This window comes from Lepidothrix coronata, unplaced genomic scaffold (genome assembly GCF_001604755.1).
Source record: "Lepidothrix coronata isolate B3197 unplaced genomic scaffold, Lepidothrix_coronata-1.0 Scaffold92, whole genome shotgun sequence".
Lineage (NCBI taxonomy): Eukaryota > Metazoa > Chordata > Aves > Passeriformes > Pipridae > Lepidothrix > Lepidothrix coronata.
Genome location: NW_016690272.1, coordinates 2,088,207 through 2,099,900, shown reverse-complemented (window position 1 = coordinate 2,099,900; position 11,694 = coordinate 2,088,207).

Below are 11,694 nucleotides of genomic sequence, written 5' to 3'. Positions count from 1 at the left end.
AAAAAAAAACCGTTTTGCAGTTTTTTTCATTGCCAAAAACTAAATGGTGCTTTATATTTAGATTGGAAAGAATTTCATATGCAAAGCATATTAAAGAGAAAGCCCGCTTGAGTCAATACTTTTTTGTAAATGGCAATGCAGAATATTTTGTTATTGGCCTTTTCTATTCCTGTAATGAAAGCTGTTTGTCGTAACTTGAAATTTTATCTTTTACTATGGGAGTCACTATTTATTATTGCTTATGTGCTCTGTTCAAAACAGAGGCACTTAATTTGATCTTTTATTTTTCTTTGGGTTTTTTTTGGGGGGGGGATTTTTTTTTAATTTTTTTTATTACTTTTTTTTTTTATTATTATTTGGATGACCAAAGGTCATTACAACCTGGCTTTTTATTGTATTTGTTTCTGGTCTTTGTTAAGTTCTATTGGAAAAACCACTGTCTGTGTTTTTTTGGCAGTTGTCTGCATTATCCTGTTCATACACCCATTTTGTCCCTTTATTGAAAAAATAAAAAAAAAACCTTAAAGTACACAGTGTCAGCTTCTGGTGTCCTCATTTGACACACGCTGGAGGTGGCTTCCAGCAGCAGGATGTAGGAGAAGGTCCCGCGCAGGGGCGTTCTGGGGGACGTGCTCCCATCCCCGAGGAGCGCCCGCCACCCAGCCAGGCCTTAGATAAGCCGCCTCTGCCCAGGAAGAGGATTTTTGGGCTAAGGAGTTTGCTTTCCGGCCAGTGGAAAGCATTTGCAGTCTGGACCCGTAGTTTTGGGATTTTTTTTTTCCCCTCTAGTTCAGGACTGAGCTGTGACCCCCTCACCGCGATAGCCTGCGGCATCCCTGGCCTTCACTCGGTCTGCAGCAGGGACTTCCCTCCCTGTTTGGCAGTGCTTTGGCAGAAGAGGTGAGCAAACAAAAAGCTCTGCAGCCCTCCCAGAGGCTCCCCAGTCCCTGGCTGCTTTTGGGGACCTGGGATGAAATCAGCCGCGTGGGCAGGAGCTGATTTCTCTCGGGGGGCTGAGACCTTAACACCACGGCTCCGGGATTGCACTGACCCCAGCCCAGCACCGCTCCTGGCTGGAGCTGGGAGCTGCCCCCTCTTCTCCCCTGGGCTTTTATTTTTTTGGTGGGAATCGCAGGTTTCTGTGCATTGTCTCTAAAACCCGGAGTTCAGGTCCCCCCTGTTCCCCCTTAGGGGTCTGTATATGTTGTCAGTTTGACAAATACTGCATGTTGCAGCATCTCTTTACTTTATTAAAGCACGTACCGCTGTGATATTGTCTCTTGCTGTTCCTAGTGTAATGGATTTAATAGTTTTTTTTTCTTTTCCTTTTTTTGATTTTTGTAAAACCTTCCAGTTGTTCTGTTGTCTTCTTGTGATGGCATCGTTTGTTGCCTGTATTTTGCCCAGCGCCTTCTGAAGGGGAAACTTTGGGATTTAAAAAAAGACAGAAATAGGTATCTAAAGAAAAAGGCTTGCTCCTTTAATAAGAGAGATTAAAAAAAAAAACAAAAAACTCCATTTTAATCCTGGGACAGAAGGAGTGAAGGTTGCGTTGTCCGGGGTAGCGGGATGAGCTTGCAGCGGGGCTGGAAAAGCTCTGGCAGTGCCCTTGAACTGCAATCCCCCTTTGGGAGCTGGAGCTGTGTGGATGCAGGCACTGCCAGAGGGATCCCTAGCACAGTGTAGGGGAGGCAGAGCCCGCCACCAGCGTGGTGAGCTCGAGGTGTCAGGATGGACACTGGCTGTTCCCAGGAGAGCTGGTGTATGCAGGGATGCGCTTTGCAGCTGCCTTGCTGACACGACTCTTGATCCCGTGCCGTGGAGTATCTGTACAGAGTCCAGTCTCTCCCTTTCTCTCATTAATTTTATTGCTGGTTCAGACCATGATCAAGATGTTGTCTAGAGGACTCTGGTTAGCTGGTGTGCCCGGGGTTGAGCGTAGCCTGGCTGTCTTTTGGAGTGGGCGCTGTTCCCTCTGTCTATCCTATGGTGGTTGTCATTCTACTCCCTTCCTCTGTACTATATTTTACATATGGAATAATCACCTGTACAAGCATATAGCAGGCATCCACATGGAGATCCGTGTACAGACAGCACTAGGTAGATCTAGGCTCCGTGCACTGCTACAAGACTAACCAGCGGAAAGTGTACAATTGATTTATTTATTAAATTGCACAGCAGTGCATTTGATTTACACGTTTCCAAAAGCTGAATTTTACAGGTTTCTGAGAGCTAAACGAGCCCTGTGGGTGCTGTGTCGCCCTGTGGCCACACACACGGGGCTGGGGTGGTGGTTTGGAGGAAGGAGCTTTGGGAGAAGCAGCTCCTGCTCCTGTAGGAGAAGTTGTCTGAACACAGGCTGGCAGGAGTGTAGCTTGTGAACAACAACGTGCTGTCACCTCCACACCAAAGCAGAATTTGGGAAAAGCAGAATTTGGGAAAAGCAGAATTTGGGAAAAACAGAGTGTTTTTCTGCCAGTGGCAATGAGTTAATGGTGTGATAAACCCACTGGAGTTTGCTGGGTTGGGGTGTGGATGTCCAAGGCCCCACCACGTGCTCTCGAGATGCTTTGGCATCCTGCGCTCGCGTGACCTGCGCTCCCCAGAGACTTCCCTGTTTTTCTCTGTGCAGAAAGATGATGTCTCTAGAAATAAGAGTGATATTTGGGTAACAGTGTCTCTATTGTTAAAATCTCAACCCCGTTAACTTTCGAGGAGGAACGTGGTTTTGTGGTAGAGACCCCTTTGCCGTTAGTGTTTAATCTCCTCCAAATTGAATGATTAATGTAATGAAGGCGCTGAAACAGTATCCAGAATTTTAGAGTACAGATGTTTCATATTTATTGTGTTTCCAAGGGCTGAGATAATACAGGAATAAGTGATACCATGTCTTTGCTTGACATTCAGGAGGTTTTGGCATATCTGATGAGAGACAGTTTCGGGGTTTATCTAAGTGCAGAGTTTGTACTAAAAAAGAAAAGAGATACCAGCTGCTCTTTTAGCTCCCTCCTTCTCTTTTTTCCTCCAATAAAGGTTGAAACCCATTTTTGGCGGGTGCATGGGTAAACTGTAGTATTGACTAGGAGAGTGATACTGCCCAGAGGGCTCTTTGCCAGAGCTGCTGAAGAGATGCTGCTCCCTGAGCCCAGATGCTCGGCTGCTGGTTTCAAACGAGCCACAGGGATCCAGGAGGGGCAGGAGGCACGGGGGAATCCCAAGCTCCCGTGCCCCTTGGAGGGATGTGAGGTTTGCAGCGGTGTTGTGCTTGTGGCTGGGGTGGCTGTGGCACTCTTGGCTGCCTTGGAATTCTCAGCCAGCTTTCATGTCAGCCTGGAAACCTGTTGGGCTCAGGCATCAGCAGCAACAAGCCCTCCTGGGGGGGAAATCAGGCACATGCTCTTTACTTCAGAGGAGGCACTCCAGTTTACACCTGGTGAAGATGTGGCCTAGGAGGGAGCTGCTTGTTTAGTCCTGACGGCAGCTCGCTTCAACCGCTCTTTTAAGTATTAATGAAGCAATTTCCACAGAAACCAGCTCCCTGGTGGGGCCGTGGAGGTGGATTTTGGGGGGTGTGCTGAAGATGCACCGGCCTCACCACCACCACCACCACCTGTGGTCTTAGTCTGCTGCGTGGGGCAACGCGGTGCTTGGTGACGGGCCTCGAGCAGTGGCTCACAGCCGCTCTCGTGCTCCGTCCGAGTGGAGCTGGGAATCACTGCTGTCCTGGTGACACATCCCGTGCTGCTGGAGTCGGGGGCTTTGCTGGGGCTTTGCAGCTTGAGCTTTGCTGTTGCAGGGTGCGCTTCCAGGCCGTGCGACATCCAGCATGTAATGAGTTGGGAAAAGTCCTCTGTGAACCACCTGCCATGTGCCATTAACAGTACCAGCTTTAGCAGGGTCTTCAGCACCTGGATGCCCTGTGGGTGCTGGGGGAAGTCCCTGAGGTTTTGGGAAAGAATAGGAGGAGGTTTCAAGACAGTCTGTTTGGTCCTTGCCCAGGTGTCTCAGTAAAGCCCAGAGGTTTTTTTTCCCTCCTAAGTGATCCCTGTGGTTCCTGCATGGTGCCGAGGATGCCGGATGCGAGAGTGTGGCCTGAGAGGAGGAAGGGCTCCATCCTGCCGTATCCCTGTGTGACAGTTGGGTGTCCTAGTTGTTAAAGCCAAAAAAGAGACTGGAAAAAAAAAAAAAAGAAGTAGGATAAGAGAATGACTCACACCGTGGGCCGTGTCACACCTGTTCTCTCCTCTGTCCCCATGCTCTCTGTAGGTTCGGCGTACCCCCCCAGCTGGCGCAGCGCCCAGGGAGCCCCGGATGTCTGGCAGTTTTCGGATGGAAGTTCAAGAGCACTTAAATTCTGAAAGGAGGTGAAGCTGGGGCGAGCGGCCGGCGGCGTCTCGGCGTCCGGAGGTGGCCTCTGTCCTGCTGGCTCGCCGCATCCCCGGGAGAGCCTGAGGAGTCACCCGCCGAAGGCAGCGCTCCCCGGGCTCCTCCTGCCTGCAAGACTATCGTATTTATATTTTGTAATAGAGTACAACACTTCTTTGGGGTTGTTTTTTTGTTTCCTTTTTTTTTTTGTTTGTTTCGTTCATTTGTTTATTTTTTTTTATTTTATTTTCTAAAAACAAAAACAAACGGAAAAACAAAAAGCAAACCCACCCACCAAGGGTCAAGGGCTTACTGATGGCTTCAACCAGCTCCCTTCCCCGTGGAAAAGACTGTCTTGCTCTCATGGACAACCTGGCCTGTTGGTTATCCCCGCGATGTGCCATTTCTCGGGAGGCACATCTGATGTGATGAATTAAAAATAAAACAAAACACAGTGTAGGTCTGTGGGTGGGTGGGAAATTGCCATAATAAATGTTGGAGCTTTAGGTTTTGTTTGCTCTGTCTTTAATTTTTAATGCTAACAAGGGCCAGGCGGTTGGTATGACTTTGTACTCCCGTATCGGCTGCAGAAAACCAAGTGCTGAGTTTACGCCAGGGCTGGTGTTGGCGCGAGGGGTTGCCCGGCCCCAGGGGACAGACCTGTCCCACATAACTAGACCAGGAGTTGGGCTTATGGCCGTGGCACCTGAGCGCTGGTGAATCCCCACTGGTGTTTGGTGATGCTGATGGGGGGTCCTCCCAGCTCCCTCCTCCATCACCCACCTCCTCCTGATGAATGCCAGCTGTCGTGTTACATTTCTGCTGTCAAACCACGTACTTTTGGGGCTGGTGGGGTCTGTAATGCCCGTCCGTGTCCATGCAAGGAGAAGGCAGATTTGGGGAGGGGCAACAGTCTTGCTGTGGAGATGCTATCAGTGCCAGGGGATGCAGAGCCCTGCCCTGAGCTGGGGGACCTGCTGTCAGGTTGGTGTCCTGGTGTCTCCCATGGAGCGCTCCAGACCTTGCACAAGAGGCACGAGCTTTCCTGCTTGCCAGTGATGCTCATCCCTTGCTTGGAGCTGCTGGTTGGGGGCCCTGGCGCTTTGCTGAGCAGGGGGTGGGTTAAGTGTGAGCTCGTGTGCTGTCTGTGATGGGATTTACAGGCTGTAGCTACTCATGTCTGTGCCGGCGAGTGGGAATGGACCTTATTTGGTGAAAGAAACCAGCTGGGTAGCAAGTGGAGTGGCTGCCTGGCCATGTCAGGCTGCCAGGACTGCCGGGATCAGCGGGACGGAGCCGAGTTGTGGGGCAGGGGCCAGTGGATTTATTTGCTTCGTGGATGAACTGCGATCTCAATTCTGTTTAATTCGACTCCTTTCTTAAAATCTGGGTGAGACCCTCCCCTGTGGTGACTCTCTCCTGGGGAAACACCCATAGGGAAAAACGATGTTGCCTTTTCCATGGGTGCTGGTTGCTCTTTTGTTTTTTTTTTTTAAAGCCTTGGGCTCTAGTTCTCATGGTGGTCTGGGCACAGCACAAGCACAGACACTTTGGTACCTTAAAATTTGGCAAGGGGGTGGGGTGGGAGGAAGGAGCACCTCCCAGAGGTGCCACACTGGGAGCCTGGAGGACTTGGTGCACAGGGACCCAAAGGGAGCTATTGCTGCTTCTTTTAAGGTGGTTTGGTCTTTGAGGTCAAGGTACCCAAAAGTCTAATGCACACCCTCAGCTTTTTTTCTATCATTAGAAGATGTTTTTAAAGGTTCTTCCTATCCCAGCCTGTGCTACCAGTTCTGTGTCTGCTCATGAGGGGCTTTTGAGCCTTGGAAGGGTGAATCCTGCTGGATTAAGCATCCTATTGATTGTGAGTGCACAGTTGGTGGGGATTTAGCAGCTCCATTAGCTACTGGCACCCCCACTCCTGCCCTGGGGTATCTGCGCCAGGCAGCTGTGTCAGATCAGGGCTAATTGAGTTATTAACTGCCAAGGGGGTTGCTCTGCTCTCTCCTCCAGGCTGCAAATCAGGACTCACCTGGTTCATATCTACATCAGGCCTGTCCCAGGCCAGAGGGGAAGCTGCTTTATAAGAGGTTTGAGTGAGCTGGCTGTTTCTGGTGGTGTCTGATCCTTACTTTTTCTGGGTGCAGACCAAGCTCAGTTCATGGATGCCTTCTGGAGTAACTGGTCATCCTTGTGCTGCTCTGCCTGGTGGAACAAGTGTGATGGGCTCTGCTTTCTCTGGCTTGGCTGATTTCTCCTTCAGCAGCCAGCATGAGGCAGGGGTTTCTCCCAGGAAAAGCAGGAAATAACAAAGAGGTGACGGCTGAATATGCTCTGCCAAGCACAGAAGTGATACCTGTCTTCTTCTGAAGTGCTGAAGGTAAAATGAAATAGTCCTGATAATGTCTATTTTTTAATATAGGTGTTAAACTCTCTCCCAGCTCTTAGGACTTTAAAACTTCTTCAGAATTCATGTTGCCTTAAAGTTAAAAACAGGTGTAATGTCTGTGCTGAGAACCTCTTGTAAGTGATGGGATACCTGGGAATCACCCAGCTTAGCTTTGAGGCTTTGGGTTTAAAAAGACTTGGAGGTGATTTGACTGTGCTGTGTTTGATTTCTAAGCACACTTTCCTGACGCTAAAATGCAGCAGAGGTCAAGTATTTTGTGAAGTTTAACTTAAATTTTGCTTTCAAAATAATGTATGTTTTGGATTTGCGATGCATTTGGGTTGTGGACTTTTAAGAGATGAGAGACCCTTTCTCCAGAAGGGATCTGAAAACAGATCTAAATCCTTTGAATGAGTTTTCAAGCCACACAACTCCCTGTGTTTTGTTTCAACCCCTGCTTTGTGTTGGGTCCCACTAAGTGACTGTGGGACCAGCAGCAGCCTCGGGCTGGGGACCATCGTGGTGTTGGTGGGTGGCAGTGTGACGCTGGACTCTGGGGGAAGGTGGAGAGAAGCTCCATCCTCCTTGGGCTGCTGGAGGTTATTTTACCAACTGTGCTCTTTGCTCTGTACTTTAGTTTTTCATCTCATTTCTTGTGTTGCTGCGTGTCTTTGAGCTCTCTGGGTGCTGGTGAGACCCAGGGATGAGCCTTTTCCTGTGGATTTCTGGTGGTGAGGCAGAGGACCTACTAAACATCACTGCTGTTCCAGGGCTCCCTGCTCTGCTGTGGTACTTCACCTGATTTCACTATAAAATCTTATTGAGGAGTGAGCTGAACACCCCCCAGTTCCCCCAAAAATGAGTGGTGCTTCATTTGCTTCTTTTTTTTTTCCCACTCTCTGCTTCTCCTCCCACCCAGTTTTCCCATTTCAGGCGTGATTAGGCATCATCATTCAGTTGTATGTTGTACCTGCTTCAAGTCAATTAAATGTTGTTGCCCCTTCATCCTAATCCTCTCCCCCCAAAAATCACCCTCTTAACATTCATCTTTAGAGGGGGCCAAGTAATCAACTATTCCCAAGGAAAGATGGAGTTGTGGAAAGGGGAGAACAACAATAAAAAAACCAACCCAAACCCCAAATATGGCTCTTAATCTCCCTGGATAGAGTTACACATCTGGTAGAGGCTTGTTCGTTGTTGCCATTACTTTTATTGCATCTTTAGCAGTGATGAAGTTCAGATGGCAGAACCAGTGGGCCCCAATTTAATTTCGTCTGGCCTCCCGTAATGAGCAGGATGTGATCCCTGGGAATGCTGGCTCGGCTGCAGTTCCAGCGGGGAAGGCACTCCCGTGCCCTGGTGATGGGCAGAGCGGTGTGGGCAGATGGCTGGGCAGGCAAAACCCCTGTGTGAGGGTGGGAGGGGAGGGGGGGAAAAGAAATCTGGGAATAGGGATGATAACAGGTGGGTGGAGGTGCCTGCGCTGTGGGAGTGTTGAATACTGCAGTGAGGGGGGGTGGATGGACGGACAGTTTCTCATATCAAAACCCAGAAGCAAGATGATAAAGTGGATTTCCACCTTTTTTTTGTGGCTGGGGGTGTGGGTGCTGCGAGGCTTCCCAAGGTTGCTCTAGCCCTGATGGCTCTTCCCTGGCAATTTTTTTCCATGACCCTCCGGGTTTCCAGTGGTGATGTATAGAAGCTCCCACCTCTCCCCCCAATGTCTGCATGTGTCTAAGGGCTATACAAGGATTCATTTACGGGCCTCCCGTCGGTGGGATATGTGCATGCAAAATGAAGGTTGTATTTGGCTTCTCATATTCGGATCTATATTCCATATTGTGTTGACCAAGAAAAAAAAAAACACCTCAGCCCCCGTGCTGAAGAATGTGATGGACTTGATGACTTTTCAGAAACGTACTGTAAATCAAGGAGGCTAATAAATACTTGCTATTAATAAATTGGGGCTACTGCCTTTCAAGTTATTTTCACGTTTTACAACACCTTAATTTAAGCGGGACAAAGAAGGTGATTCCTTTGGAGCTCCCCAGCTCCCCCGGCACAGTGTGGCTCAGTTCAACCTCAGAGGCTCAGGCAGGAGTTTTTTCCCTCCATGAGGAGGTTTAGTTTGAGCAGTAAGACCCCTGCCCAACCCCATGGAGCCGGTGAGGGGCTGACCTCGGTGACAGGGTCCCCTTGGCAAGATGTGGCCTCTCCCTACGGTCTGGCAGATGATCCCCAGAGCTTGCCAAGCCCAAGGCATCAAAGAGCCCGCAGCCAAAAGCTCTCCCACCTGCACCAGCTCATGCTAAACCTTTAATGGTTCCCAGTTGTGAGAGCAGCCGCTCCAGGTGGTGAGTGCACAGGCAGAGCATCCACAGGCTGCTTAACCCTTTCTGTCAGGTTTCTCTGAATCTGTACATGAGAGCTGGGGTGAAGGTCCTGGTGGCCAGGGGCCTCCTGTGAAGGACACCTGCAGGCAGCAGAAAATGGGGCTTTGAACTTGCTTCTTTTGAGTATCTGTGGTGCCTATGGGAATGCCAGAACCCTCTTTATATATAGCGGTGCCCTTGCAAACCTGGGACACTCAAGGCAGGGAGGGAGCAGGGGATGGAGCCCTAAATAAACCTTTCCTTTTATTTCTTCATGTGAGTGTCTGTCCTTTCCCTGACCTCCTCTTGCAGCTCTACATCGACGAGCAGAGCCCGATGGCTGTGACATTTCTGTCCCCCTTCCCTGTGGGCTGAGGGTGCCCTCTGGTAGCCCTTGTTCCATGGCTTGTGTCCATGAAGCCCCCTGTTGGTGGGCAGTGGGGTCCCTGCCTGTACTGCTGTCCCCAAACACCCCTTGTCCCCCTAGTTCCACTACGGATAAAACTTATTTTTTATATTCTCCTTCCAACAGACCTTTTCCCTGCTTTCTGCCTGGCACACTCCCCTGAGCTTTGGCTTTTCCATTTGGAGACTTCAGGGAGGAACATCCCTTTGGGAGCTGCTCTGCACCTGGCTGCTCCATTTGGCTTTTTTGTTCCCTAAAATCTCCTTTTAGCTGTTTTTCTCATTTTTTTTTCTTTTTTTTTCCCCCTTCCCTCTCTCCCCTACCAAAGAGACAGCACCTTCTGCAGCTGTAGTGATTAAAGGGGAGGGGAAAAAAAAAAAAAGCCTATTTAAAGCAGAGCCTGGCAATATAAAATAAGGTGTGGAGGTGATGAATGATCCCGGGGTACATTAAAGCAGGGGCTGGCATTTTCGACATCGCTCCTACTCGCGGCGTGTTTGAGCACTTCGGAGCCCGGCTGTTTTGAAACGCTGAGCATCCGCCCCTGGGCCCTAATTCGGGCAAGTTTAAAAACGTCCCCTGGGATTTAGGCAAGTCGCTGCTGTTTTCCCCTCTCCTGAAGACCCGGGTGCCGCCGTACGGATGCGGGGCTGGGAGGGGACAGGAGGACAAATCCCACCCCGGGCTCGCTCCGCCCTCCCGGAGGGTGAGGGGATCAGAGGATGGCGCGGAGGTGGGGAAAGCCTCCCTGGCTTTTAAATGCTTTTTAAAAGCTCTTGGAAGCGTATTCCCAGCTTTGCTGTGAGAGGCAGTCAGCAGAAAGGGAGGAAAAGAACAGAGCTCATTGCATGCGACTACCAGGGCAGGTGCAGGGAAATTATGCATTTTTCCGGGCTGGCTTATTCCCTTCTGTGTATTAAACATTATTTTAATATTCGAGTGACAATGTTTTATAATTAAGCCAAATGTAAGAGATGGAGCACACTGGAGAGAGCTCTGCTCGGTGTGGGGAGGTGAGGAAGGTTTTCCACCTGCTGCCCAGGATTAACCCCAGGTTGCAGCATCCTCCTGGCAAAAGTGCGGAGCCTGGCTCTGGAATGCCAACGCACCCCCGTGCTTCGGCAAGGAGAACCTTTAACTCATAAAGGTTGTAATGTTAATACAGAAGAAAAGCCTTTTAAAAAATTACATTAGTTCACAGACATCTATTGAACTCATGAGGGGAAATCTAGCCCCTGAGAGATAGAAACTAAAGAGCTGAGCCATAAACCAGTATGATAACATCCTTATTATAAGATGCAAATTAAGGGGCCCAATTCACTTTAAAAAAGCATTATGAGTATTTAATTTTTCTAGTGGGAATATCTCTGAAGTTGGCCTGTGTGTGGTTTTTTTTGTGCTGTGTACTTAAAATAAAATAAAAAAGAATAAAGTAAGTCAGACCACGAAGCAGCTGCTGAAGGCAGAGTTGAGGATGCTGAGTGGGGTTTGGGTGTCAGAGGCAGGAGCTGGTGCTTATGGAGGGCAGGAGAGGATGTGTTCACACTGGATTCGAATGAAGAGCCCGTGGCTAAAGCCAGGAGCATTGCAGTGGGGTTTCAGTGGTGTAAAACAGGGTCAGAACCTGCCGTGGGCATTGTTTTAAGTGTTTCATCTCCAGAGCAGCTGGCTGGGTCCCTGTGCATCTCAGTTGTGACAGCGGTGCCCTGCAGGTTGAGGAGAAGCGCTTGGTTGAGATCCCATCTGTGGTTTTGGATTTTCTGGACAACCTGCTCCTTGTCCTTGGTGTTGTATCTCCTTCTGGGCTGCCATAATGCTGCCAACAGCGTTGTTGGTCATAGGTTATAAAAAACATACAGTGGCAGAGGGATCATGGGCTTTTGGGTGTTTTGCTTGTGGCACTTCTTCACAACGGGAGTGATTTGAGGCTTAACCATATCTGCTGAGTTTGGTTTTTTTTGGCCATTTCTTGTTTCCTGGAGCCTTTTTAAATTATTTTATTTTTTTTTTCCTCCCTTCTGAAATTGGAAGATGGTGTAATCACTGCTCTTGGCTCTGCCCTTGCTGTTTGTCAGATGCTGGAGGTTAAATTCTCGAGCCAGGAGAAGGACTTGACACGCAAGGTGGGGACAGCTGGGATTAAAAAAAAAAAAAAAAAAAAA